General features: G+C 39.2%; 1 protein-coding gene across 3 annotated transcripts in view; it reads right to left on the minus strand.

The window, feature by feature from the left end:
• The window catches only part of LOC309390646 (galactosylgalactosylxylosylprotein 3-beta-glucuronosyltransferase 1-like), a 62268-nt gene that overhangs the window by 20152 nt on the left and 27387 nt on the right, over positions 1-14729 (minus strand). For 2 of the 3 annotated variants that reach the window (XM_081950200.1, XM_081950198.1), the window contains exon 2: positions 8737-8973. The exons of the other annotated variant lie outside the window; for it this stretch is intronic. The gene's annotated coding sequence lies outside the window, so the exon portion shown is untranslated. The remainder of the gene's footprint in view (positions 1-8736; positions 8974-14729) is intronic. 3 annotated transcript variants of the gene reach the window in all.

The following is a 14729-nucleotide window of genomic DNA, read 5'->3' on the forward strand; positions in this document are numbered from 1 at the left end:
TTAAAGGATAATTCAGACTTAAAGTGCAAGAGAGAATGAGAGAATGAATGCCTTTCATAAAAACTTCATGACTTTTTGTTATGCTAATAAAAAATGAGAAATTTGCTAGATGTTTAGTTTTTAAAAAGTACCGTGTTTGAAATAAGCACTGGCCTTATTTTTGGGGTGGTCTTATTATTTTTGATGTGCAGGAGGCAGCGAGCGTGGTCACCTCACGGCTGCTGCTGTGTTGCAATATATTTTTGGGATGGCTTATTTTTTTGGGAGGGCTTATTTTAACGCATGCACTCAAAAGCCTGAATGAGCTTATTATCCAGGGAGGTCTTATTTTCGGGGAAAGAGGGATGTGGTTATTTATTTCATTTCATTCACTGTTTAGTTTTACCAACATATTTAAATACCTTTGCCATAGTACTATTTATCAGCAATGAGCATGATACATATTTTTTTTCAGAAGGGTAAGCAATAGTTGTCCTAAGTTTTGTACAGGTAGTCCTTGTCAGGGGAAATTTCACCCTGAGCTAATGAGGTGTAGACTGTCGGCTTTTCCAAACAGCATATCTTCAAGAAGCGAAAGTAAGATCCAGTAACAAGTTCTAATTAAAACAAACTTTTAATAAGAACTATTAAAATAAGAAAATAAACAAATCTATCTAATTGTTACATTTTGGCAAGAGCAGTTTGTCACCCACCTTCTAGGCAGACGAACAGAAGAGCAAAAGGAAAGAAGTCTCTGGAATGTGTGATGTGTTATAAACATGTTAAGCATGTGCAGTAAATCATTGCTGATAAGGGCCTATGACCTGCGCAATAAGTCTTCAGTAACTATTCAGTTCAGCTAGCAAACAATTAACGCAGTGACAGTTCTCAACTTACAACAGTTACTTTAGCGATTGTTCTGAGTTACAATGGCACTGAAAAAAGTGATATGACCATTTTTCACACTTTATGACCATTGCTGCATTCCTATGGTCATGTGATCAAAATTCAGATGCTTAGCAACTGACTCATATTTATGACAAATGTAGTGTCCTGGGATCATGTGATCACCTTTTGTGGCCTTTTGACAAGCAAAGTCAATGGGGAAGCCAAATTCATTTAACAACCCTGTTAACAAAATTACAACTGAAGTGATTCACTTAACAAATGTGGCAAGAAATGGGGAAAAATTCACTTAGCAAAAGTCTCACTTAGCAATAGAAATTTTGGGTCCAATTGTGGTAGCAAGTTGAGGACTGTCCATGTACAATTCATCGTGACCTGTAGGACAATTCACCAAGGCCAACTTGCTATGGCCAAGTTACTGCGGGACAACTCGCTGTGGCCACAACGAGTTGGCAGTGGTGAGATGTCCGGTTTATTAATAGACACATAAAATAAAATCTGAAATATTATTTTTGTATAGTCAGGCACAGTAGTTCCCAACCTTTTTTTTGGCCATGCCCAAACTAAGCATCTCTAAAATCCTGATGCCCCCCCCTCCCCTGTGACATATATTCCTTACTTTACTCAAAAAGTGAACTCTACTCACAAGGAGGAAGCCTAAAAGGCCATTAACTTGGTTTAAACAAGCTTCAAATTGCTCCCATTAAAAATCAAATTGCCCCTCTGTGGGGTGTGGGCCCCATGTTGGGAATGATTGGTCAAGCAGGAAATGGCTTGAAATGTTAGAACAATGTAAGATTGCAAAATGTAAATTCTATGGTTAATTTTTTTTTAATGGACATTGGTATCCCAGCACCCTCTTCCGTATTACAGTTGCCATTTCTTGATTGAGCTGGGGATAATATACAATCCTTCCTTTATTCTTTCTCTTTTTTCATACTAATATAAAAATTAGTATACCAATGTACCCGATTTGATTTTGTGCAATTAAATCATTTTTTACTTCTAACAACCACAATCACAACCACATCGATTTTACTCCATGACAATCTATCCTTCACTTAGTATTTTGGGTCTTGCAGCTGTGCACTCATCACTGTAACCATGTCTATCCATCTTGCTGTTGGTTGTCCTTTTCTTTCCTCACACCTTTTCCAGCGTTAGAGAATTTGCAGAGAGCTGGCTCTTTGCATAACATGCCCAAAGTAGGATAATTTGAGCCTGGTCCTTTGTGTCTTAGGTAAGAACTCTGGTTTGATTTGTTCAATGACCCACTGATTTGTTTTCATGCCTATCCACAGTATTCTCAGGAGTCTTCTCCAATATAAAGTTCAAAGATATCAATAGTCTACCTACCCTGCTTCTTTAAAAGTAAACTTTGACTTTCATAGAGTATTGGATTTGGATTGGATTTATTGGATTTACATGCCACCCTTCTCCCAAGGACTCAGGGCGGCATACAGCATTAAAAAACACATAGTACAAAAGTTAAAAGGAAATTAGAAACAGTCCAAAAAACAAACCCAATTTATATAACACTCACATTTTAAAAATTAAATAAAATTAACAGGCCAGGCCGGCTTGCTGGAAAAGCCAACTTTTTAGGGTGCTTCGGAAGGACCGGAGGTCAGGGATTATGCGAAGCTCCGGGGGCAGCTCATTCCAGAGGGAAGGCGCTTCCACAGAGAAGGCTCTCCCCCTGGGGGTCACCAGCCGACACTGTCTGGCCGACGGCGCCCTGAAGAGGCCAACTCTGTGGGATCGTACTGGACGGTGGGAGGCTATTGGTGGCAGTAGGTGGTCTCGAAAAGGAAATCACAGGAAATACCATAGCTTGCATGATTCTGGTCTTTGTAGGTACAGAAACATCACAGCTGAATATCTTTTCCAAGGTATTTCTTGATTGCTTCTCCCCTTACTGTTGATCGTTGATCCTAAAAGCCATTCATCGTCCATCATTTCAGTTTCTTCACTGTCAATTCTAAGTCTAGTTGTTCTACCTTGTTGTCATTAATTAGGTCTTCTAATCATATCTGCAAATTAATCCTGAATTCATCCAGAGCCTAGTAAACGTGCACCGAAATTTGCTGCATATTGGCCTGGTAGCATTTTCTCTTCTATAGCTTCTTTGCTCAGTTCTGAAAAATAGTGAGGAAATCCATGCAGATTTCATGAATTGCTGCTGGCACAAGAAGATACAAATGGATGGCAAGAAATCCTTGGTCCATTATTGATGATGTTGACCTCTCTTTAAACAAGGGATGCATAATTCATGCCAACTCTGGTATCTGTGGCATTCTAGAGTCATTCATCCTGCTCCCTGAAATTGGTAGGACCCTGCAGTTGCTTGCCCTTCCCTCAAATTTTCCTCAGAAACACCGGAATTGTCTATGATGGTAACAAACATTGATTTGAAATTTCAGCAATACCTGTTTCTACCTTAGAAGAATGTCTTCCTGTTTCAAAAACTCAGATAATTTAAAAAGTGATTGTTTTGTACATTAAATACTACTAATAATAAATATTTGGTGTGGTGATTAAGGCACCAGATAATCATGGGAAATCATGAGTTCTAATGCTGCCTTAGGCATGAAAACTAGCTGGGTGATCTTGGGTCAGTCACATTCTCTCAGCCTAACTCACCTCAAAGTTGTTGTTGTTGTGGGAAGATAGAAGGAGGAAGGCGTATTATGTATGCTTTCCACCTTAACTTGTTTATAAAAATAATAAAAGCAATTGATGAACTATTGTACATCTGAATTTAAGATCCCCAAAGTGGGATAGTGGCAGGCTACAGTTGCTGCCTTACTGAAACCCAGCAAAGTCTCAGATGAGCTGAAAAATTACTGACCAGTATCACTCCTATGCATCTCTACAAGACATTGGAACGTATGATTCTCAATCGTATTTCAAAAATTTATTGTTGAAATGATTATAAGGGAGCAAACAGGGAAGTCATGTTGTGGTGAAATCCTAAACCTTACACAATATATTGAGGATGGTTTTGAAAGAAAACTAATTACTGGAGTGGCTTTCATCAACATAAGTGCAGCATATGACACTGTAAACCATAGGATATTGCTATGTAAATTAAATAATATCAGCAGAGATCATAAGCTAACCAGAGTCATTGGCAGCTTCCTCCAGAACTGGAGATTCTATGTGCTACTGAATGGTAAGTACGAGTAGAGGGAGGATGCAGAAAAATGAGCTGCCAAAAGGAAATGTATTATCTCCGACACTATACAAACAATCAACCAGTCCCTGACAACACAAATCTATTGAACCATGTGGACAAGACAGCAGTGGCCGACAAGGATCAACTTTTGATGAGGTAGCTGGAAAATCTCAATCAGAACAAAACACAATCAACCATTTAAAACCCAGCCCAAACAAGACCCATGTGTATGCTTTACACCTCCAAAATCAAGATGCAAGGGAAGAGTTGGACATTATGTGGCAAGGGAACTAACTACAGCACTGTCCAACACTGAGTAGCTGAAACACTCAACTGGAGGCTCTTTTTAAAACAGCATTGCCTGAATACTAAGGCTATCTCGAGGAACAATATCATCAGGAAATTAATAAACTATACATGGGCAGCTCAGCCATCTATGTTGTGCATATCAGCTTTGACCTTGAGCATCTCTGTAGTAGAGTAAGCTGCCCCAATGTGGGGCACATCTTCACACGCAAAAAAAGTTGACATCGCCATCAATGAAGCATTGCCATCAATGAAGTTACATTTAGTAATAGGATGCCTCAAATCTACACCAATAGAGAAAATATACTCCCTCGCTAGCATTGCCGCACATAAGATCAGGAGAGAGGTAGCAGCAGATACCGAAGGAACTTAGCATGAGAATGAACCCAGATAATCCTCTGAATGGACTTATGTCCCAAGCCCTCCAACTCAGATATAGGAAAAGCTTTATTAAAAGATAGAGGAAGGAGATCATTGAGCAAGAAATAACATTAAAGGTGGTTATGGCTAAAGGATCTGGTTTCCCTTACACTACTTGGAGGATTCTGAATAGATTGAGGGTTGGAGTGCCTAAATGTAAGACCAATATATTCAAGTGGAGGCTTTTATTGGATAACAACATGCTGTGTGAATGTGGAGAGACATAGAACTCGGCCCAAGTGCCATTTTCGTATTAGTATAACATTTAAATCAATTGCTTATCTCTGAAAGTTGCTGTTAGGGTCCTTTTAATACTTGTTTAATACCCAAATTGTGTTTTGTAAAGCTACTGAAGGCGCTATTGAAGGAGAATTGCTTTTTACTGACAATGCAGCTTCATAAGATTACTAAAGTCATTTTACTTATACTTGGGGGAAAAAACTTTCATTCAGATATGTAAACCTCTTTTTATACTGAGTGAAACCATCTCTTGGTTTAATCTTCCTCTGATGATTAGTTATTTTTCAAGTTCTCAGGAACTGGTATTAAAAAGAGAACTCTAAGAGTATTTCTTGGAGACATACATAAGCTCATTGGGAACACATATGGTCTGTATGTCATTTAACCATTATCTACATATGTAGTACATTTTGCACCAGGTGACACTTCCAAATCCTTCAAAGAGAATCTAGTGTAATACGCATTACAATCTAACCTGAGTGTGACTGAGTGTGACCATATCAAATCAGTTTAACCTGCTAAAGTGCACTACTCACCACTGTCATCATTTGTGCTTTCACAGATATTTCTAAGTCCAGAAATATCCTGAAGCTTTGAACTTGGTTCTTCAGAAGTGAAATAATACTGTGTTTTCCCAAAAATAAGACAGGGTCTTATTTTCTTTTGCCCCCCTCTCAAAATAAGCACTTGGCCTTAATTTTGGGGAGGTCTTATTTTTTTTGAGGTGCAGGAGGCGGTGAGCATGGTCACCTCATGGCTGCTGCTATGTTGCAATATTTTTGGGGAGGGCTTATTTTCAAGGGAGGGCTTATTTTAGCGCATGTGTTCAAAAGCCCGATTGGGCTTATTATCCGGGGAGGTCTTATTTTCGGGAAACAGGGTATTATTGAGAATCAAACATATACAAAAGACAACGGCCATCATAATTATCTCTGTCTTACTTGGATTGAACTTTAGTGTGCCTCACCTCAAAACAACATCCAGATATTGTTCAGAAGTTCCAAAGTGATTTTCTAATTAGTTGATCAAAGGAAAAGCTATATGTGATTTTCATTCTGATGACACTTTAGCACAGACTATTAGGAGATTCTACTTCCAATAGTTTGTTTAAGGCAGGGGTGTCCAAACTTGGGAACTTTAAGACTTGTGGACTTCAACTCCCAGAATTCCCCAGCCAGCTGGGGAATTCTGGGAGTTGAAGTCCACAAGTCTTAAAGTTCCCAAGTTTGTTCACCCCTGGTTTAAGGAGTTAGAGAGCAGCTAGTGGCACTGCGCAAGCTGAAGGAAGCAAAATGGAACAAAAGAAGCATACTTTGCCCTGACGGGGGGGGGGGGGGGAGAGCATTTTAATATGTTTTATGATGAAATGGTTGATTCAAAAGATGCTTTGATCAATGGTAACAAAGACTGCCACAAAGTTCAGAAAAATTATCACGGAGATTCTATTTGATCAGTGATGCATTTTTTTTCATGAATTTAGCATGTCCTTTATAAAATTGCTCAGTTAGTGACCATCATCACATAAATCAAATTTCCTAGTAACATTATGGTATCATTTATATCAGATATTTTTTACCACAGAATAGCAAGTTAAAATAAGTATTTAGGTAATTTCCTAGCAATTTCAAGGTGGCATCTTGAAATTTTGGGTGGAATAAGCTTGGTTGGCAGGTCCAGCTGAACATGACAATAGGTAATTTGTAGTAATAGCACCTTTTAACGAGGATGGTAGCATGATACAAAATTATGTTAATTAATTTATTAATTAATTTAAATTTATTAATTTAAATTAATTTGTATAAGTTGAAGGTTTAGTTTTGCAGTTTAATTGACAAGCCCAGTTCAACATTTCTGAATAATATTATAGAAACTGTATTCATGCTGGTGCTGAGATCATAATACATAAATTAAATTCAAGTATCTGAATATATTCAAACATTTTAAATTCTTGATTAGACTAGGGATGCCCACATGAACACAGCAATTAATATTTAAGTATTTGTTCTCAGAAAGGTAATAGACCAGAACATACAAATTGATATAAAAATCCACAAAACATTTTTTTTCTGACAATAACCTGCAATGGGTAGCAATATATATGACACTATCATTAGTTATGCAAGGAGAAGATGTTCCACTGTTAACAAGGTGAATCAGATCCACTACATGAGATTTATTATCTATTGAGTAAGAGTTTTGTCACAGCTCAATTTTATCCTATTGTAATATAATGTTTAGCAGGGTTAGCAGCTCTTGAAGCAGCTTTCTGTCTGCTTAAAAAGCATACCTGTGACAATTAATTTCGCATACTGATTTCTGACTGTGGGCACATCAGATATAAGACAATTCTGCATGTCAACACATCTGATCTGTATGAGCAGTACTGTGATACAGTTCTGCTTTACAGCATGGGAAAATGAAAGCTACATATTTTAAGGAAGAGAAAATGGAACTAGGAGGGAAATTGTGACAATTTGCACGGAGTGTGTCGAACAGTGCCAGTGCTCAGTCTTCATTTATCATTCTAATTCTACTTAGTTATTTCAACTTCCACAAAACTGGAAGGTAGCCTAGATTAAACGTTTAAAAAATCAAGCACAGTACATTTCAAAAGCATCAGTAATACAGCTGTTAAAGTCTAGTTGTTATTAACTAAACTCAATATCTTCCAAACTTCACTCACACACAATTTTAAAACCTGTTTAAAGTAAATTAGCTTTGCAAGGCATTTAAACACAGTCCATATCAGGTTGGGGAATCATGGTTGTGATGAATTACCCACAATAATCCAGAATTTTCTCTATATCATGTCTTGAGCCATGATATGAAAAGGATTGTGATAGTCATTTGGGAGTCTTTCACTCTGAATCTGTGTCTGTAGAAGATAAAATTGTCTTTTATCATAACAGAGCACAACACAAAACAGAAATTATTTTATTTCTAATACAAAACAATACCTTACACTTTTAGTTCCTTATGCTTGATTGGCCTTCTGTATCATCATATCTTTCCTGACCATCCTATTTCAAAATACCATTGCCTAGCACTCATATTTGAATCTGTGTCTGAATAAACCTTTTATGTTTTGTGCATGAAACAACATGTGATGGAACTTTCTGCATAACCTTTCAGGTTCTTCTCTCTAAAGCAAGTTGGTTCTGCATAGGAACTAAATTACAAAGATTTTTGAGATATAGCAGCCCAAGAGACCCCCAACTGTGACATCTATGTATGGTATCTGTGCTGTCTTGGCAGTACATATAAGGTGACAATTTCAAGCTTCATCTCCTGTTGTGGGCTTTTGGAAAAGAGCCTACATTAAATTTTCAGGATAACAAAAAATAGTTTCAGTTTAGTGGAACAGTAACATGGATAGCATCCTTTTTCACATCAGAGTGGACTTGAATAGCAAATTTACCCAAGAATAATTTTAGCACCTACAGACCAAATCTACATGTCTACATGCTCTGAAGATTACTGCTGCTTGAAGTGTGCAAAGTTTGTATCCTATTGCACTGAATCTTTTGTTCCCTATCATGACAGTTATACAGTAATGCCTTACCAATTTCTCATTGAATGTAAAAAACAGTCCTACTAGAAAGACTTCTCCACAGAATATTTGAATCATTATACTTACAATACAAATGCAACAAAAGAGAACAAGACAAAACAAAAAACTCTGTAATGCCATATTTTTCACAACTTACCTAAGTCTCCTTTAAGTCAAATTTTATGGAAAGCAAGAGTTTAATTGTCAACATCATAGAAGTGGTTTCCTATTGTTTTCTTCTGGACATCTTTTTGACTTCCTAGTATGGTCTGCTCTTCCTGAAGCTCTCCATTAAAGTTCCAATCAGGCCCAATTCTGCTTAGCTTCACGTAGAGGATTCCATCAGCTTGAAACAGTTCAAATTACTCTTACAGCAATATGGCACCTGGAATAGCTGGAGCAGGATATATTAGGAGAAATTCAAACATGTATTTATTTCATGTTGACTTTTTTTTTTAAAAAAATAACAAACTGATTAAGAAAGTGTCTCCTCTAATCTTTTGAGGAAAAAGTGTAATCAGATTATTTGAAATCAGTTGAGATAGATAGGTATAAATACTAACGCTCTGTTGAAATCTAAACCACTGGTTTCTACCAACCTTTCTTCCCCGTGGGGGAATTTTTAAAAATATTTTATTCTCTGGGTGTTTCTATTTTATTTAGCTATGTTTGTGAGGGATAAATAAGCTATGCTGGGACATAGATCAAGATGTTAATTGATATTGCTTTCTATTGCATGCCTCAAAGTCCCTTTGGGGAGAGGGGGCGGTCTATAAATCTAATAAATTTATTTATTTATTTATTTATTTCTTAGATTTTTAGACCGCCCCCTCTCCCAACAAGGGACTCGGGGCGGTGTACAGTCAATGCAAATAAAATACAGTCATAACAATGAAATACATTTAAAATACATTTGGAGGGGGAGATAGACTGTACAAGAAATAAATTATTCTAAAACCCTAAAAACATCCCAATTAAAACCCCAAACCCAATTAAAATAAATCCCCGGGAGGTAAAACTAAGAAAGTGCCAGGCCAGCTGATTGAAATAGGTGAGTCTTTAACTTTTGACCGAAGGAGCGGAGGTCGGTGGTAGTTCGAATGTCAGGGGGGAGGTCATTCCAGAGGGTTGGGCCCATCACAGAGAAGGACCTACTCCTAGGTGTTGCCTGCTGGCATTGCCTAGCGGACGGCACCAGGAGGAGCCCCTCCCTGTGTGAGCGGATAGGTCGCAGGGACGTGTGTGGTAGGATGCGATCCTGCAGATAACTAGGTCCTATGCCATGGAGCGCTTTAAAGATGGTGATCAATACCTTGAAACGCACCCGAAAGGCCACAGGTAGCCAGTGCAGCTCGCGCAGGAGAGGTGTTACGTGGGAGTAATGTGTACTCCCCATAATAACCCGCGCGGCTGCGTTCTGAACTAGCTGCAGTCTCCGGATGCGTCCCAAGGGAAGCCCCATGTAGAGGGCATTGCAGTAGTCCAGGCGAGACGTCACCAGTGCATGAGTGACCGTGCGCAGGGCACTCCGGTCCAGTAGGGGGCGCAATTGGCGCACCAGGCGAACCTGGTGGAACGCCCCCCTTGCCACGGCTGCCACATGGTCCTCCATTGACAGCCGGGCATCAAGGAGGACGCCCAAATTGCGCGCCCGCTCCACAGGGGACAGTTGTTCGCCCCCTATGGCCAGCGATGGAGTCAGCTGGCTGAACCGAGGTGCCGGTACCCACAGCCACTCGGTCTTGGAGGGGTTGAGTTTGAGTCTGTTGTCCCCCATCCAGACCCCAACGGCTTCCAAACACCGGGACATCACTTCGACAGCCTCGTTGGGGTGGTTTGGGGTTGAAATGTACAGCTGAGTATCATCAGCGTACAGGTGGTACTCAACCCCAAAACCACGGATGATCTCGCCCAGCGGCTTCACATATGCGTTGAACAGGAGAGGCGAGAGGACCGACCCCTGTGGCACCCCACAAGTGAGTGGCCTCAGGGACGACCTCTGCCCCCCTGTCAACACACATTGCTTCCGGTCGGAGAGGTAGGAGCCGAACCACCGCAAAACGGTGCCTCCGACTCCCATCCCCTCCAACCGGCGCAATAGGATACCATGGTCGATGGTATCAAAAGCCGCCGAGAGGTCTAATAGGACCAGGATAGAGGAACAACCCCTATCTCTGGCCCTCCAGAGATCATCAACCAACGCGACCAAGGCTGTCTCAGTGCTGTGCCCGGGTCGGAAGCCGGACTGGCGTCCAAATCTAAATCTAAGTCCACATTAAGTGTCCTTCTTTCAGTCATGCCTCATAGTAGGATATTCCTCGTGATGGCCTTCCCTTGGCTCAATGGAAGGGTGGAAAGCTAGAGTTGCAACAAAGTGTGCTGCTACATGAGACTTGACACACATTCTAGCTTAGCTCATAATTAAGGTAAATCTTTGAATCTTGCACATTAACAATGATAATTTAACTGAAATACTATTTTATAAATGGCAAATTAAATTATTACCCAACAGATAAAGAAGAATGCATATTATTATCACAACATTAAGAAATACATAGCACGTATATTGATTTTATCCAATCAGGGATAGTTTTTAGCTGATTAGATTCAGTGCAGAGATTTCTTTAGCTCTCTTTCACTGACATTCCAGCATGTAGAATTATTAGTCATTCTGGCTGAAGAAAATTGCATACAAGAGTTTTAAAACTGCATAAATAAAGGAAAATCCTGGGCATACTTTTGGTTTTATTTCAAGGAGTGGAGACAGTTTGAGAACTAGAGGCAGCAAGCGTCTATGTTGCTGTTAGGGCACAGAAAAATGTGACGCATGGGAATTAAAACAGTCAGAATGTTCTGAGTTTTTTCACCATTATAACAGCGATTTGTTAGACTGCTTTATATTGCCAGTTCTCATTGTTCCACATCAGATTACATAAACTGTGAAGATATAGAACATACCAATATTTTATGCAGAAAGTGCATAGTGCAGCATTGATTGAACAATTGAACAATGGATTTAGTCAGTTTTGGATAAATTACTATTTCTGAAGTATAAGTTCCCATCAATAAAATCAAAATCCATTTAAGTTTCAAAGTCCCTGAAAAGAATAGTTTAGATTAATGCCTCACATAAATGGTGAGCTTTCTGGGAAATATTTCACTTCAATGGTTTTTATATTTTGTATTCTGAGTTTGTCTGTGCATGTATTTCTAAGTTGGAAAGTTGAATGCAATAATATAAAGTAGTCTTTGATTTAAGCTTGTACAGAGTAGCATTGATGTGCTTGCGTTGAAACTGGCTAAGACTGGTATACTTTTTTACTTCTTCTTCATTCAGCTGCATCAGGCATGACATCCTATTATCTTCGCTACCGGTTCGGAACCTTCTGCACATGTGCAGAGCATCTGTGATGATGTCTGTCTGTGTGGGTGGGCTGAACCTTCTTGCCACCGCCGCTACCGGTTCGGCTGAACCAGGGTGAACCAGCAGAATACCACCTCTGAATCGCATGACTTTAGGTGAAAACTTTGTGACAGTGTAAGTCATGATAAATGGTGATCAATGGGAGAGTGGAAGATTGTGATTTGGAATGCAAGAGTTAATGATAGGGAGTATAAATAAAATAAATGAAAGTATATGTATTGTGTGTCTGTAAAAATAAGAAAGGGAGAAAGAACATCATAGATTGGAAGGAGGTGATCTGACCTTGTGGAATTAATGGATACATGTAGAGCAGTGGTGGGTTGCAGGCGGTATGCCCCAATACGGGCATACCGGAGCCTGCCTGGAGCACCGATACCGTTCTGGTACAGTGCTCCGGAGGGCCCACCTGCCCGCCTGAGCTCCTTACTGGTCTTTTAAGTCTTCGGCACTTCCGCGCATGTGCATGGCATGTACAGCCCCTGCGCGATACTCCTCTGAGCAGCTGGAGCTTTGTGGAGGCTCTCAGAGGCGCTAAGATGCATGTGCGTGCTGTGTGCATGTGCTGCGTGCGACCATGTGGACGTTGCTGCGCCCGTTCCAATCGTACTGGTTGGAACGGGATCCGGAATCCACCACTGATACATGTAGAGAATGAAGTTGTAGGATCAATTATGAATGGAAAGATTAGGATGCATGTGAGAAGGTATGTTATTGTGAGTGCACAGGAATAGGAACACATTGATTGGTAACAGTTGCATATAACATTACAGCAAATGGGGATAATGGAAAAATAAGATATAATTTTGAGAAAAAATGAATGTGATCAGGGAAAAAAAGTCTGTTAATGATAAATGTAGAAATCAAATAAGAGATACAGTAAAAGTGACCGAGACATTTAAAGATCCAAGAATGAATGGGTGTGTTGAGTAGTGACTATCTGCTTAAGATATGGGTACGTTGTGAGTAGGAATAAATTTACTGATAAGTACACATAGCAAATTAACAAAATTCATGTATCTATATATTGTAGTTATAAAGAGTTCAGTCAAAGAAAGCATGGAATAGTGAAGATTAAAAATAACAGAGAAAATGCATAGTGATTTGCTTAAAAATATTTTTGATGTGAGTCAAACATGAAGCTTCCAGTAGACTGATTAACAATAAAAATTATGATCTGTGATGTAGATAAAGTCAGAATATGCTGGAAGATGAATCTGAGCTATGGGGAATGACAACATATTGATGAGTGGTACGTATATGAATGCTATAAATACAGATACAGATTAATAGAGTTGAAAAGGATCTTGTAGGTCATCTAGTCCAACATCCTGCCCAGGCAAACCCTACACCATTTATGACAGATGGCAAAAATGTCTCTTCTTGAAAGCTTCCAGTTATAAAGCTCCCACAACTTCTGAAGGCAAGCTGTTCCATTGGTTGATCGTTTTCATTGTCAGAAAAGTTTTCCTTATTTCCAGGTTGAATCTCTCCTTGTTCAGTTTCCATCCATTATTCCTTGTCTGGCCTTCAGGTGCTTTGGAAAATAGCTTGACCCCCTTCCTCTCTGTGGCAGCCCCTCAAATATTAGAACACTGCTATCCTGTCTCCCCTGGTCCTTCTCTTCACTAGACTAGCCATGCCCAGTTCCTGGAACTGTTCCTCGAATGTTTTAGCCTCCAGTTCCCTAATGATCTTGCTTGCTTTTCTCTGCATTCTTTCTAGAGTTGCAACATCTTTTTTATAGTGTGGTGACCAAAACTGGATGCAGTACTATAGGTGTGGTCTTATTAAGGCTTTATAGAGTGGTATTAGTACCTCCCTTGATGTTGATTGTATCCCTCTGATAATGCAATTTAGGATTGCATTGGCTTTTTTGGCCGCCGCCGCACACTGTTGGCTCATTTTTAATTGGTTGTCCATAAGACTCCAAGATCCCTCTCACAGTTATTGCTATTAAGCCTGGTTTCACCCAGTCTATATCTGTACTTTTGGTTTTTCTTGCCTAAGTGTAAGACTTTACTTTTCTCTACATTGAATTGTATTTTCTTAGATAGGGCCCAGTGTTCACGTCTGACAATGTTAGTGTCCAAGAAAAAAAGGACATCACAAATACTTTAAGAATGTTTTAAAAAATGGAAGGCTGAAGGTATGGATGGTATCATTGGAGAACTGTTAAAATAGGAATGTGATTTGTTTATGAAGTTGTTGTGCTTCTATCTGCACCTGACTACTGGAAGAATACTGCTATACTTGCCCTATACCAAGAGAAATTTTGCAAAAGTGAATGTAACAATTATAAAACAATTTGTAGAATTCTGATTGAAAGAGCATGAAAGGAGACAATAAAAATATTTGTAGATGTATGAATGCAAGTTTGCTGATATTATGATTTAGACAGAACATGCAAGAGTATAGTATGCAATTATGGAATTTTTCTAAATAGATTGAGTTTAATGTTGGTTATGAGTGCAGTAAAATGGCACATAACAAAAGTAAAGTCTGAGTGAAAATAAATGAGTACTTTTATAAATAAACTAGTACTGGTTCAGTACTGAACAGAAGTAAAAGAAAGAGGTTTGGTGTCCCCCTGGTGTTCAATGAATGATTGAATAAACATATTAAGAATACATATGGGGATGATATAAGCATGCTGCTTGGGACACATGTAGTTTTGTACTCTTTGTTATTTGCTGAGGTTTGGCTCTGAAAAATTCAAAATATGGTAC

This window comes from Natrix helvetica (assembly GCF_964273705.1).
Source record: "Natrix helvetica genome assembly, chromosome: 4".
NCBI lineage: Eukaryota > Metazoa > Chordata > Lepidosauria > Squamata > Natricidae > Natrix > Natrix helvetica.